General features: G+C 40.1%; 1 protein-coding gene across 2 annotated transcripts in view; it reads right to left on the bottom strand.

The window, feature by feature from the left end:
• The window catches only part of BFSP1 (beaded filament structural protein 1), an 82,852-nt gene that overhangs the window by 40,822 nt on the left and 26,839 nt on the right, over window positions 1-15,191 (bottom strand). Inside the window, exons 2-3 of one of the 2 annotated variants that reach the window (XM_048937069.1) lie at window positions 12,254-12,390; window positions 11,423-11,590 (exon numbers count right to left, since the gene is read on the bottom strand). The gene's annotated coding sequence lies outside the window, so the exon portion shown is untranslated. The remainder of the gene's footprint in view (window positions 1-11,422; window positions 11,591-12,253; window positions 12,391-15,191) is intronic. The other variant, XM_048937070.1, reaches the window with a different exon arrangement.

The following is a 15,191-nucleotide window of genomic DNA, read 5'->3' as shown; positions in this document are numbered from 1 at the left end:
CATATCTGACCTCACTGCATAGATTGTCCTGATCCTAACACACTAAAGATCACCCGTGTTGTCTGTGACTTTTCCTACAGCACGATATGCTTCAATACTTGAGAAGTGACACATGCTGCACACACCATGGCCGTTGGCCTGCAGACTGAATCATCCAAGCTGCCTTCTTGTTTCTCAACTGTTTTAGGAGACCAAACGTAAAAGGAAGAGATGGGCATCAGGGCCATCTTTTGACCATGTTAGCAGCTCCTCCACTACCACTGAACTGACTGAAGTTGGCAAGCAGCAGTGCCCAGCAATGCTCATTTCTGGCATGCGCTGGACAGTTCTACAAAGAGTACTTTAATACCATGGTGGATTAAAAATGTATTTTATTTATATATATCTTCTGGCTCTCAAACAGTTTACATTAACAAAAAAAAAAAAAAAAAAGTAAATAAGCCATCTTCTACTACAATGGGGTGCTGCTGCAACTGCAACTAAGCCAAACCAAATCCTACATCCCTCATTCCTCAAATTCCAGCTTTTTCCTTCCATCCTATCTTCTCCTCTGGATTTGATCTGTTTGCTCAGAGTCCCTTTCCTCCTTTTGCTAGTTAACAGTGAGGAACAATGCCTGCTAAATGTTTTTGTTCCATAATTATGAAACAGCAAGTAATGTGCTCATAAAGAGATGACAGAAGGTGAATTCATCCTTGATATTACATCCAAACCACTTTCTTTCATGAGATGCATCACTGGAGATATATACCCTTGTGCTTAAATGTGCTTTCAAGGATGTAAATCTGTCCTGAAAATGATGGGATTTTCCAAGCATAGAAGTAAGGCAGAGCAATGAGGCAAGACTTGAAAAGGCACCTACATGCTTTTGATCCTTCTTTCTACCAAGCAGGAAGGTACATTTTGCTATAAGTACATTTAGTGTAATACCAACCAAGAGAAAATTGCCTTGCAGAAAGACAGTAAGCTGGTGAGGACTGAAGTCTGCCTAGCTTGCAATCAACTCTTGCCTGAAAAAGAACCTCATGTGGTTCAAATAGAGGCAATTGATAACAAAGGGAGCTTTTAAGGCCAGGGACATTACTTACAAGGAGGAAAGGTTTGCTTAAGAGAAAGTAGGTGCCCAAGATCAGGATTTTGCTTTTGGCCTGTTGGGTGACTGCAGCTGTACTGGGTGATGGTCTGAAAACATCACATTTGTCTTTCTGAAACTTGCCAAGAATTCAGCACAACAGTTTTGCCCAGCAGTTTTCAGTACGCTGTTTTACCTATTCATAAGCAGGAATCAATGACAGAAGCTCTGCAAAATATTTTGAGAGATTAGGAATAAAACTTTGTTAATCTTTTATCAAAATCTAAGGAAAAGCAGCCCCGTAATTTTAACTGGTAGAATCATACTCTGATCAGCTTATCATCTGTAAGATCACGTTAGGCAAAAGCAAAACCTGGGTAATTTCATCCACATTAGTCTTCCACACGTGGAAGAGATCTCAAAAGAATTATTGATCTAGAAAGCAAAATTCTAGCATTCAACATCTGTTTCAAAGTTAAAAAGCAAATTTCCCATGTGTGTATGATTAGAAGTTTCATCTTATTCCTAGCCCAGTACTAAAGGTACTATTTCCCTAATAAACTCATGCTAGAGGTCTGAGATACATCCTTTATATAGTAGTTATGAGAAATATATTTTCTGAAAATGAGGAATGAACACGCTATTTGCCTATTGCAGCACATCAATCAGTGCAAAACAGGAGCAGACTTCCTCACTTCCACCATGACAAGAGGCAGGTTTCCCTGCCCGGACCATGCTGAGACTTTATCTGTAATAAAGAGCTTCCCACCACTGGGCTGACAAAATGCCCCCTTGCCAGCCAGCTGTTAATTACTGACATCCAAGACTAATTTGCTCCTCCTTTTCCCTCTCATGCAGAGTAGCTCTCTGCTGTTTTGCTGGTTGCAGCTGTGTTAGCTGAACTGATCTCTGAGTAGGGCTGTTTTCATTTGGCCAGTACCACCACATTACAGCTGCCAGTTTCAACTAGGTATTTTTATTTCTTGAAGATGAGCCTCCCTTGCACTCCCCCACCTTAACCATTGCTCATTCCAGCTGATCCATAACATACAGTATCACCTCAGGGGATTTTCCCCCCAAGCTGGAAGAAGTACTGGTGGGCACAGGGATGGTGCTATCTAAGCCTCTTTCACAGAAGTACATTATGATCTAGAAGGTAAACACCGTGGACTATGTGCTAATAGACCATCAAAGTGCAGGGTTGGTGTCTTTTCAGCATTAATGTTCCTCGCAGTAAAAATAAATTCGGAGTATGACAGATGATGTATTTCATTAGTCAGGAGCTCAGAGGCCTGCTAAAAATAAAGCAACAGCAGAATTGCTCTTGATACAAACATCTCATCGCTCCCATTAGGAAGCTGATCCACAAACACAACCTGTTAATTGCCTTTTGGAGGAAGGGTATTTGGGGGAGCAAACATGTCATAACGAACCAATGATGGATCTTGCTGCTGGACTAAAATCCCTCCAATAGACATGAAGAAAGCAGGGACTGCGTGCTGGGCTCTCATCTTCCACGGCCGTGTGCTCCACATGTGTCACTCTGCTTCCAACTTGCCCTGGCTGTTAAAACCTTTGGAGGCAGGAGGCTTTCCCTATACTCTCAATAAAAGCAGTGGTAATCATTTTAAATCAACAGCAAATCTTTATAAAAACTAGAAATTTGAGAAAAATATTTATAATAGGATAATTATATAATTATCATAATAGGATATGAATAATAGGATTTATTTTTATTTTTTCTTAAAGTGGCATCAGAAAACTGAATGCTATCAAAAATTACAGAAAGGAGGTCAGACGGACATTGGTCCCTTTGCACTCTGGTGGAGAGGCTGAACTTTTTGAGTGCACACTACTATGATGAAAACAAATCCTTCAATTTCAGCACAGATCCCCTGGTGAGGCTGAGAAACAAGCAATAGCATCTTGTTACCCTGGGCTGGGAGTTCTTCCCAGCAGTAGGGCAGACTGGAAATTGTTACTGATCACAATGGAAGAAACAGGAGAAAACCAACAAAAAGAAGTCAAAGGCTACACTGAAGGTAGTCAGGAGGGAAAATCCCCTAACAGCTGACTAATGGGCTTGCACAAAATGAAATTTATTCTTATGCTCTTCTTGTCCTGCAGCAGGAAATTGATAGCTCACCGCCTGGATGCACAGCAGCTCCTGGTAGAGCTACTAAGAAATGAGATAAGAACTATGAGCAGAATTAGCAGTTACTGTGTACACCTCCTCCGTCACAAACGGGATGAAAATATTTCTCTCTACCATTTCTTTGCTAAGGAATAGAAAATAGAGAGAGAGAGGACTTCCCATAAAAATTCTTTATCTCCTTCCCTGCGTCCCCATTTGTTTGTTTTCCTTCTCAGTCCTCATGTCTTTGCTGGCATGAAAAAGGCAGCAGATGCTGCCCAAGCTGTAAAGATCCCTGGATCCCTTCAGTGCATCACATTCATAAACGTCTCACATATCTAAATCTTCAAGTCAGCTGCCCTGCAAAGAACTGCCCTAAGCTAGCCCAGAAGCTGCAAAAGCAATAATTTTTAACAGTGGTAAGTGGAGGTCAAGATACATTTGCAGAAGAATAAACGCCCACCGCTATCCAATAGACTTATGACGCTGTTACTTACAAAAATGTCCCGGAGCTAAATCAGCTGGGGCAGTCTTGAGTTCTGGAGATCTCAGCAGCCTGCTCTGACAGATGTGCAAAGTACACACACAGCTGCTTCCCAGCAGGATCTGGCAAAATGCAGAATTCTACTCTTGCATTTTTCCCCACAGAAAAGCAGAAATTTACACAGAGACTTTAACAATTTAGAAGGAAACGTGCAATTGGCACCAAGTATTTCAAAGAATTATAGGAATCATATTTTTCAAGAATTTTGTTTTTCATAAACAGGTAGGACTAGGAATCCCAGCAACTTTCACTGACTCTTCAGGCTAGAGGTTCAAAAATGCTTTTGCATTGGAATCCAAAATGATTTAAGCATCTGCAAATAGACAAGGCTGATGATGTTATACACGATAAGGAAACTTAAGCATCTACCAGCACCAATAAACATAAGCACTTATTTAGAACTTTCCCAACATTGATATCCTACCTACAACTTTGAAAGAACATTGCTTTACTGAAACAATCCCGCTGACTTTGCTTGCTTTAAAAAACAAAACTAAAATGACAGCATGTTTTGAGCCAGATTTTGGGATTTCATCATCCAGCTTCACCAACTGAAGCATTTCAGAAAGGATCCAGATTGTCAAGCTTCAGAGCAGCACAATTGTTCCTCTGAAAAAAATAAAGTACACTTGCAGATGCTCAAAACCAAGCACTGCTGTGAATTCTGCTGCATTCTCAAACCTTTCGCACAATATCTGAACAACGTGGAATGTCAAACCTCACCCACCACCAAATATTTTTCTAAGAGCAATCAAATATAAGATAACAAACAAAATGTTTCTAGGGCTATAGATACATATAGATGTTATATAGATATAGATATCCCTATAAACATATATATCAATACATAATATATATATATCAATATATATATATTATATATATATATTGAACCTGAAAACCAAACTCTTACTGACTGCAAAAGGGTCAAAAACAATCCTAGTAAAATATCCATTACATGTAAATTTGGGGGATCACTTAGAGGCAAAATGCATTAACCTAGGATAGCAAAATAATACTGCATAATAAACTGCCTCATGGTGCAAATCCTGCACAGGTCAGTGGTGGCACATTGCCCAGTGTGTTTGGATCCTCAGCTGTTCACACTATTTACCAAATTACCCTAGTCCTCCAAGAGCATCGGGTCAACCCCTGGAGCTGACACTCACTACACTGAAATGCCTCCCCAAACAAAGAAAGCCATAAAGAAATTTTTCTCAATTCACTGTTAACAGTGTGCTAGAGAGAGTACACAAGTACTGTTTCCCAAGCTCCGTTGCCTGTCTGCTGTATTTCTTTCTCCTCTTACCTCCCCGTGTAAGCAGGTATTTTCCCTCTGTGGCAGCTAATAGGTGACTGCTTGTGCGAGGGAAAGCACTGCTTTGCTTGGGAGACATAGAACCTGCCTAAGAACGGAAGAGTAAAGTGTCAGGAAGATTTAGGTGATTAAATTCCAGGGCGATTATCTTCTGAGAAATAAATTCAGGTCATTTATATATCCTATTAATTTATGACAGATAGACAGGCCATCTAAAGAGAAAAATCTTTTAATTTAAATAAAAGGTTTGCCTCCAGGGAGGGCCAGCCAGCTGGTATTTTGTATTTCTAGCACATTTGTCACTAGTGTTTTCTTTGAAGCTTTCACTTCTCTGTTGTCGGCAAAATTACTGTCACTGCTCAGTACACGTAACACATCTCACACAGATCCATTCTGTGCAAACAAAAGGGACTGTCACATCTGAAATAGCTGCCCTTGCAAAAAGGGCCTGGTAGGAAAACTGGATATGATTGGAAAGTAGCACTAAAAACAGTCTGGGTGCAGCTTAGTCGCCCATAATGAGGTAAGCTGGTATTTTTTCAGAACACTTACGTGAACCAGCCTTTCATATTTTAATAAGCAGGTGCAGAAAGAATTAAAACTTTCCACTTTGTTTGGATGCATTAAAACGTGTCTTGCAAAGGATGCACGATGCAGTCATAAGGTTTAAAATTACAGCTTTGGGAAATTCATTTCCAGGCATTCAAAGGGGGCTCCGAATGGCTTGCTTTGGGTGCCTGAAGTCTTTCGTATGCCTTTTTCTCCTTCTATTCCAGTACCTCCTAGAAATCTGCATCCCCCCACTCATTTCTACACTTTGTAAACCTCTGTCAAACAGATGACTCTGTTAGACAGACTGTCATCTTACTCACTGCTGCAGGTCCTATTCCCCAGACACAGATATTAAGCATTTGCAAGTGGTGAATAATAATAAAGACTGGTATCTGTTGGTCTTTTTTTTTTTTTTTTTTTTTGTCTGCTTGTTTTATTTAAGTATGTCTGGAGATCTGAAAGGCAGTGAATAACCCAATACATTAAGCTTCTTTTTCCTTGTGAATTGGCTGAATCTTAGTGAATGCTGGATCAACATCCAGCCACTTCAGATGAGAAGGATCAGAATCTCTGGCTGTTGTTTCTAGAAGGAGGCAGTTATTAGCAGCTGTCTTTTCCTGTCTACTTTTCACTAAATATGGTAGCTTATGCTGAAATGGCTTCTGTAAAGATGCATGGTATAAACAGATTGTATTTGTCATTTTAAAATGGCAGTGGAAAACTCAGGCATCACTCAATATACCAACTACTGAAAACTACATAGGAGTAAATTTCTGTTGTATTTTGCTTTTACAGGGGGAAGGACAGAGATGAAATCCAGAGGAGCCATTAGGACAGGCTCTGTTAGCATCTTTTAAGACAAAATACTTATTGATTTCAACAAAGAATTTGCCACATTTAGGAAGATTTTTGTGCTAAGTCAGCAGGTCTGATGGGATAACTGGATTTGCAAAGCTGAAAGCTGAAGCCTAGGGATAATTCACAGAAAAATCGCAGAGCTTTTGAAGTCTTACAGTCTCCCTTAAGGCTGAACAGAAGACAAAGGCAGGTACCTTTGTAAGACAGCACAAAAAATCTGTCTTCATACATCATCAAATACCATCTCCAATAAGCTATTTAGGAATACCTAGAGCTATTTTGCAACAGCTTATAGGAGAAATGGACTTCAAGCTTTTTGAGCCCAATGCATTAAGTTGCTTTGCTCAGTTTGTCAAAACTACCTGATCAAAGTAAGGCTCAAGAAAAGGCAGCATTATTTAAAATTGAACTTCACCTTCACTCTTGTATCTTCCACGCTAGCTAACCATCTGCAATTTTCCATTGTGGAGCTCTCATTTTAATGCTCTCAGTGTTAAGCAAAGCATGGAACTGTTCAGTAAATGAATTAATGTTGGAGTCATTTTCAGTCTCATATCTCCTAGACAGCAAAATTCTTGAAAATTGGTACAAAGGCTAATAATTGCTGAGAAACAGATGGATCTATCTGAGCTACAACCACAGTCCACTTTCGATAAGGTTTATCAGCTTTCCTCAGGTCCAACTGAATACAGCTTGAAGGACAGGACTTAGCATAAAGGATCAATCTCTTTTGCTTTCCTTCCCTTAAGAAGACAGCCACTGAGCACGAAATAAGAGCTTCCATTTCTGTGAATCTTTTTTGGGGGGGAAAAAGGCAAAAAATATTTCCTCAGATATGCCAGTATTTTAGTTATCTGTACTGTCACTTGCTGATGCAAACTCCTGACTTTCTTTCCTGTTCTGGGTTTTACGTACCAATGCTCTAATGAGAAAGCTCTCATTCTTCGTGTACAAAATGCTTCTTACACATGGGGTCATTTTCTCAGAAGAGAAAGCAAGAATAGGATGGGTATTAAGTTTCCTGGATTGCCAGCTCCTAACACTAAGCATGAAAGGAGAGAAAAGAAAGGCACTGCTGTCTAGTTAGTAGATCCTCGTGAAACAACCCACATAGCCCTTCTCCAAAGCACAGCCTAGATTTAGTCATGAGTTTCTCTTCCTAGATGTTTCTATTGGAAACTCCATGCTCACAGTCTGTCCTCAACACCTTCCAGGTACCTCCTCGTTTTCCACAGTGCTTTTTAATGCACTTGAAAGGCAGAGGGGCATTAGAATAACCTAAACAGACATAGCTGCACAGACATCCCCTCAAAATGAAAGTAGCCATAGGCTGAAAGAGAAGGAAGGGATGGTCTCATTTACTCTACCTTCGCACTTACTACATAGGTATCTGTTTAACAGCCAATGCAGAGGACAACACTGACCCTCAATCGTAGGCTTGCAGCAGCACAACTCTGAAGTCACAGAAGGAACTGCGCTCTCCTGTTCCTGGCTGTCCTGCTGAGAATGCATTAGCACACCTCCCTCCTGAGAAGTGCAGGGAACAGCCAACGCCTCACGTCAAAGCTCCTCTTTCTTCATCCTTCCCTTGAGCCCAGAAATCATTTCCAGGCATTTGAAGAAAGACCAATAAGCTCCTACAGAGACCAAACTTTATAATGAAGAGAGTATCTTGTTCACCAGTAACTGATCAAGGAACCTTATTTTGCAACTTGGGTAGAAGAGCAAATGAGTCAAAAATAAAAAAGCAGGGAAATACATTCCACCTTTGCCAACCTTAAGAACAAAATCTCTCCAGCATAAAAATTTCATAATTCACTTTACAATACGCATGACAGAAGACTCTCCCCAGATCAGCTTTCCTATGGCCTAGCTGGGATCAGGGAACTCTGTCCTTAATTTACTCCCTGAATGCTCAATTTCAGACTTTTCAAAGGATGGTGATTGAAATCACTGGGAGCTGTGAGCAGTGCAGCCTGCAGGGCACCTCAGGTCCTGCAAAAGCAAATCACGTTTCCTTCATCCCTCTCAAATATATGCTCATCATAGCTGAGAATGGTCTTAAAACTTGCTGAGGACTAATTAGATGTGAAGCAGCAATCACAAGGAAACAGCCGCTGTAACTCTGACCATTCAGTGAGCTGCCTTTTATTATAGCTCATGTTTCAGCTCTGGCACACACAGCATCAGTTTCCCCAGACCTCCTCCCCATGCTGAGGCTCCTTTTTTTTTTTTTTTTTCTGGCAAATCAGTTTTTCAGCATTTTCATTTCCCTTTCTGTGAATTGCACAGGCTTGGATCAACCTGCTGGTGCCAGATGCACTATCTGAGGGATGCGTTGGTGATAAATTCATAGCTACGTTCTCCGAAACGTGGTCAAAAGGTACCAAAAGCAGACCTGAAGGCATATGAGTCTGTCTTGCTAGTAGTGCAGCAACGTGCCCTTATCCATGCCAAAGGCTTCTTTTTGATAATTATTTGGCAGTACCATCCTATCTGCTGGAATATGTCACTTCTAAGGCAGAACATTTTCAGTTGCTGCAATCATCCAAGGGAGTAGAGGGAATAAAGCCAATTGAAACCTTTTTCATAATGAGAAATGAAATGAATATGCAATTTCTTATTTCTAAAGTGAATTTCTTAACCATGAATCGTAAGTGTACAACTACAGCCTCAATGTTGTCAGGACTTGTTAGTTAAAGTCGAGATATCCCTCAGGGGGCCTTCTGGAGGAAAACTCTCAGGACAGGGCCACCAAGTCAACTCATAGGAGAGATCTGATTTATAAAACCTGTATTTCTCACATGCAGTGTACAATAAATAGTTTCATCCTATAGCTCCAGCGTGGGCACTAGCTTGCTGGGGGAGTCATTCTCTGAAATCTGCAAAGTGAATTGCATTGCTTATCTACCTGCTACTCCATGTGCTTTCATGAACTTCATACTTTGCTCCACTCCTATCCCCAGCTGCTGTCAATAGGCAAAGTATTATTGATGTTCTCGAGAGAGCCAGGCCGTGTGTGGCCAGGAGTGCAAATAAGGGCAAAAAGAGCTCACTGGGCAACAGCCTGTTATTCCAAACATCACAAAGAGCAGTGGCTGGCAGAAAGTATGAGAACAGGCACTTTGTGATACTTTTGTTACCCTCCAGTACTTCTTGGTGGAATTATAAGTCGCTGTCACCAAAGAAGGGTGTCATAAATATTAAAACAGGTAATAGCACATCTTGAGAGCTTGAAGGTGTTTCCAGGCAATTTGCATCAATATATTCTGACTTCTCTGAAAAGGTAAATGCGGCCTGTCTCCCACTTCAGAGGATAGCACCAACCATTCAGATCACCTATAAAAGTGATTTTGGCACACGTAAGTGCATACTGCAGTCATGGTCCCAGTAAAGTGCTGTGCTAGTGAGGTAGGGAGACTACAGCCTCTTCCTTTCATCACTCCACCCTCATAAAACTGCCTCTGAACTCTCTGTTTCAAAAAGAGCCAACCCTTTTTTCAATATATGTCCTTCTGCAAGGCTGACCCTTCTGATGGGCACAAACGTGGGTTTCTTGTGGCAGCTGAAAAATTAACAGACTTTGAAAACTTTCTTTTCAGTAAAGATACACGAGTACACCAAAGACTTGGACTGATAGCATCTCTGGGTAACACACAAGTTAAATTTATAATTAGATCTAATAACAGCTATAATAACGATCTCCTTGGGCTGAGATTGCAAAGGAAATGGGAGGTCCTCATGATTGGGATACCCTCTAAACAAGCAAAGGTGAGAGAAGCATTAAGCTCATTGCTCTGCTCATGACAGATTTAAGCATTCATTGCTTCAAAAAGCTCCTTCACCAGTGCTGTTCACCTTTCTGTAGAATACCTGAATGGCCCCTAGTCTTCAGAAAAAATGAGATGTTAGCACCCATTACTGAAAAATAATTTTCTATTATGTTGTTCCTCATGAAGCCAAGGTAAGGAAATGGTATTATTTGTATACCATTTCCTTTCTCTTAGCTGAAGAACTGGAACTTCTAAATTTTGAACGCATGCCCTAGTGCTCTCACTTGCACCTCATAAGAAAAGGCCTTACATTTATGAAGAGGTGTAAAAATCTGTCTAGATGTCAAACTGAGGTGCAGTTAGTACTAACCAGGAGTTAATATCTCCCTGGTCTGCTTCAGTGTAGGCATATGTACGTACTCATGCCGAGTTCAGACTGCAAAAGCAGCAGGAACTTGTCATACTGAAGCTCCACAACGCTAATTCAAGCAGAAAACAGTTTTTTAGCAGGCCAGCACCTGCATTCTGATCAGCTCCAGTCCTCTCACGTTTGTGTTCACTACAAATAGCAAAGTATCTTGTATGTTATGTGTGCCTGGCATCTTTAAGCAGCAGAAATTTGCCTTTTGGCAAGATAAGATATGGCCTTTCGTGCTTGAAAAAAGAGCAAGACCTTGAATGAATTCAGACTGTTTGTTCCAAAACTGCACCAAAGCCACATCTCAAGTAACACTGAACACCTGCAGCTCCAACTGACCTCTTTGTTAATAAACACTGTTGATGGTGCAGAATTGCAGCATTACTTACAACTTTGTTAAAGCCTTTATGATGTCTGGTTAGCTGCATCCTGCCTGAAACCTGCTCACAGTACACATGGGACCAAGTGCTCACTGTTTATTGCTGAAAGTGTCTCATTTGATTGTCTCCCAAGCATCCTTATTCCAAAATTAAGCAGGAATGCCTTTACATGAGTCACTTCTGTGTATTTACAAGGTCAAGGTTTGCTAGTGCATTACCTGTTGATCACGCCGCATTTTTTTTCAGCTAATTCATTCCCTATTTTAACTTTAACCTAATAAGCACTGATAACGATACAGATCAAGAATGTGGAAGGCTTTCAGGTGGCATAAAGCATCTTCAAGAGACCAAAGGGATTTTCAAATGCACTTACCCATAGTTTTCTCTTTGGAGCAGATATCTGTCTGCAGAATGCCTGCTCTGAAGAGATTCCTGTAGCAAGGTACAACCCATGCCAGCATCTGCTGTCGTGACATGCAGCAAGACCTTGGTATTTCAGGGATCAGGTAGCTGGTGTCCCCATCTGTAACTCCTTGGCAGGCTGCAAATCAGCATTTCAACCATAACAAGCAATTAGGCACCAGTATGACTGCATTAACCACCAACAGTGAGCCACTGTGCCTTGCTGCAGTGCTGACTGGAGTGGCTTCAGGGTCAACTGGCTTGCAGACTGGGTGAAGTTTTATGTGTGTTAATAAAAGCCAATAAATGATAATAAACAACTAAATAAAAGCAAGATTATATTGGCCTGCTCTGTAAACATTTAATTCTGTCCTGGCAAATGGACCAGCTTCAGAATGAGGGAATGTGAGGGCCAACCCTCCTCAGTAACCTGCAGACTTGCTGTTTTATGGCAGTTTTCTGCATTTGCCTGATCTTTCCCCCTCATAAAACCAGATGGCATTCACTAGCAGGTGAATTTCCCTTGTATTTCCTCCATAGGGAAGAGAGAGACCTTGTTTTCTTACTTTGTACAGCTCTCTGCCATCTAATCAAAGGGACAAAAATCCTTGCCTTAAAGGTATCTATCTATTTGTTGGCTGTTTCAAGAGTTCCATGGCACTTATTTTTCTCTTGGAACCTCAACCTTTTCACCTTTCATTTTTATTTTTCTTTATTCAGTGCATCATTTTTCCACTCCCCCTTCCTTTTCCAAATGTCATTCAGACTTTTCCTTGCCCATTTACCCTCCCAAATGACTCACCTTCTTTGCAGAGAAGTCTGGAGGAGCTGCCTCTCACATTCACAACTCAGTGTTTTCCCCAGGCTTTTTATTTTGACGACCAGCATAAATTCAAACAGGCAGACAAATAGAGTCAACCAGGGATCCATCTCACACCTCTGCAAAAGATTTTGATGAGCCTAAACTGTTTTCAAGAAGTTGCTTAACATTCACCTATTATTTTCCTTAGAAAATTTAGACCTCCAGCAGAAACAGATACCATTTTTAACATTGTTCATTTTATTTTAGTGGATTCCAGCCATCCCAAACTGTTTTACAATGAAAAGATCCACACTATCAGGTCCTGGAAACAGATATTAGTGTGGTTTGCGAGCAAAAACCAGCAGGTGAAAACATGACCAAAATCACTCTCACAAGTAAGCAATGGAACTTGAGCCATTACAAACAATTGCACTCAGTCTTGCATTACTTTTCTGCCAATTGGTTTTCCTATGGGGAAGAATTTAGGATGTGTTCTGTAATGACACTGAAAGTGAACATTAACAATTAATGCAATTCATTATCACACTATTTTAAAGTGAGTACTAATTGTTTTTTGATGGGTATCTAGGCTCATCTGATTGAGTAACTAACAGCAACTTACCTCTTTGTGATACTTAGCATTTTCTGAAATAAAAGTGCACTACTCTAAAATTTATGAGAATTGATTTTAATGAACTTCTCAGAAGGGGCAAATCTGAGGGGTAGGATGCTGACACTCTAATTGGCATTCAGGAAAAAACAGGTTATTCCAAGATAGTTATTAGGGTCCATTAAGGCCATTTGAAGAACCAAAACAAAAGTGTGTAATTAGTATGAGTAAACACATAAAAATTTGGTATTACGTGGTGTTTCTCAGTTATCAGAAGCCCTGCTGTTACTTCATTGAGCCAAAAGCACTCACCAGCTCTGACCACCTACCTACAAGCTCACAATCAATTACTCTATCATTACTGGTTAATATATGAGTTATAGGAAACCAATCACAAGAAAAAATAAATGCGAGCAGGAAATAGATAAATTGAGAGCCCTGAACTTGCTAATGGCTATTTCTAATTAAGTATAAATGCATGAGAAAGGTCTAGCTCTAATTCTCTTGTCAGGTCATCACAGGGTAACAAAGTGATAGATCACTTTGAACCTGGCAAACAGGTTTTCTGCAAGAAACAAGTCAAATGACCAATTAACTTATTTGTATTCTGCTAAAGGAAAGGAATCAAGATGAGTTTGAGAGAGAGAGATGTAAAGCTGAACTCTGGTCACAGCTTATAACATTACATATACAGCAGGGCTTCATGAAAGTGTGCAAAGAGACAGATCAGAGAACAAGAACGTCTCCTCTCCATCAGGTTGAATCACTGGTATAATGGATTATACTATCTGCATCTAGGGATTTTTGTAGATCTGAATTTGGAACACACAAATGGATGCATTGGTCACCAGGGACCAAGTTCTGTTGAGAACAGTAAGCAGCAATTTGGTAATACATGTCAACTAAATATGACGAAGTGAGCACAGGTGGTTTTTTCCACACTAGACAAAATGGAAGGAAGAAAGCTGGTTATCTCATGGGAACAGACTTTAATTAACTGTCTTGTATTTTACTGCCCTTGCTAATCACAGTCAAAGCAATGATAGAAAAAAAAAAAAAGCATTTATAAAATCTAGTAAAAGGCATTCACTTCAAGGTTAGTTAGTGAATCCTCATACAGAGCTTACATTTATGCCTTTCAATCCACCTTTACAGTTGTCTCAGGTGCCTTACTATTTCTTAATGCTGATTTTATCATCCAGCAGCAGGTGAATAAAACAGTTTACACTGGTGTTTACCACTTGAAAACTAACATTCGTGCTACAAGAGCATCTTCAACTTCTCTCTAAACCCACCTGTTCTTCATACATTTCTGCAGTGCCTTCCCAGCACAAGGAAAACCAGTTTGTTTCATCTATAACCTCAAGCATGTATGAAGTGGTCCACAAGCAGAGGGTAAAAGCAAGTAACTGTAGCCTATGCATGGGATTCAAATGCTGGGCATATCTCTGTCATTACCAATCAACAATGCTTCTCTCTCTCACTCCCAGCTGGAGTGATAATATAGATAATAAAGATCTTTCATGGTATCAGGAATGATCACCTGCCTCGAAGTGCTACAGATGCCACAGCTGAAGCTAATTTCTTCTCATGCTTATTTATGATTTGAAAGTACCTGTGTCTGAAGAGAAGTAATCAGAAACATTTCATTTTCTTTTGGAGGAATAACTGTCTAAAATGTACTAATCGAAGCTTTTGTGGTTGGTTATATCTTGCAGAATCTTGCACAAAGGCACACAAGCTTTTTGGCTTTTAAAGTAATAGATAATTAATCATAATAATAGGAGAAAAAAAACTGGGGAATTAGGGAAATTTATAGATATTACTCTACAATACTTCTATTCTGCTGGAAAATGGACAGAAAACATCTATCACTTGTTTTCTCAGAGCAGCCAACTCAATCATCTAAGGGTAGATGTACTCCCTTCTCTTTTCCAGTCTGTCCATACAGGAGAGCACAGCTTTCATCTACCTCTTGTACTGTTTGTTCCACTTACTCTTAAAATCAACATCCTTCTAATAAGCAGTTGTCAATAGTTGCCAAAAAAGGATGCAATTGGTAAGACTATGCATTTTGTCTAGGTAAAAAAAAAAAAAAAAGAAGAAAAAATTAAATTCACTCCTTTTCAGGCGCAGCCAAAATTTACATCACTTTGTCTCCATGAAGTTAGGAAAAGACTTTCCTTAGAGGGTAACTTTTTTTTTTTTGAGGAAATGTACAGTTTTATTCTACACACCTCCAGACGCAGGGCTTGAATTAAGAGAGAAGAGGTCAAACTGAAGGTCTGCATAAGTCAATATTATCTTTCTAATTATGAATGCACAGGT

The sequence above is a fragment of the Lagopus muta genome, chromosome 2, assembly GCF_023343835.1.
Source record: "Lagopus muta isolate bLagMut1 chromosome 2, bLagMut1 primary, whole genome shotgun sequence".
Classification (NCBI taxonomy): domain Eukaryota; kingdom Metazoa; phylum Chordata; class Aves; order Galliformes; family Phasianidae; genus Lagopus; species Lagopus muta.
The sequence above is the reverse complement of the archived record's forward strand: the minus strand, read 5'-3'. Positions and strand labels throughout refer to the sequence as shown.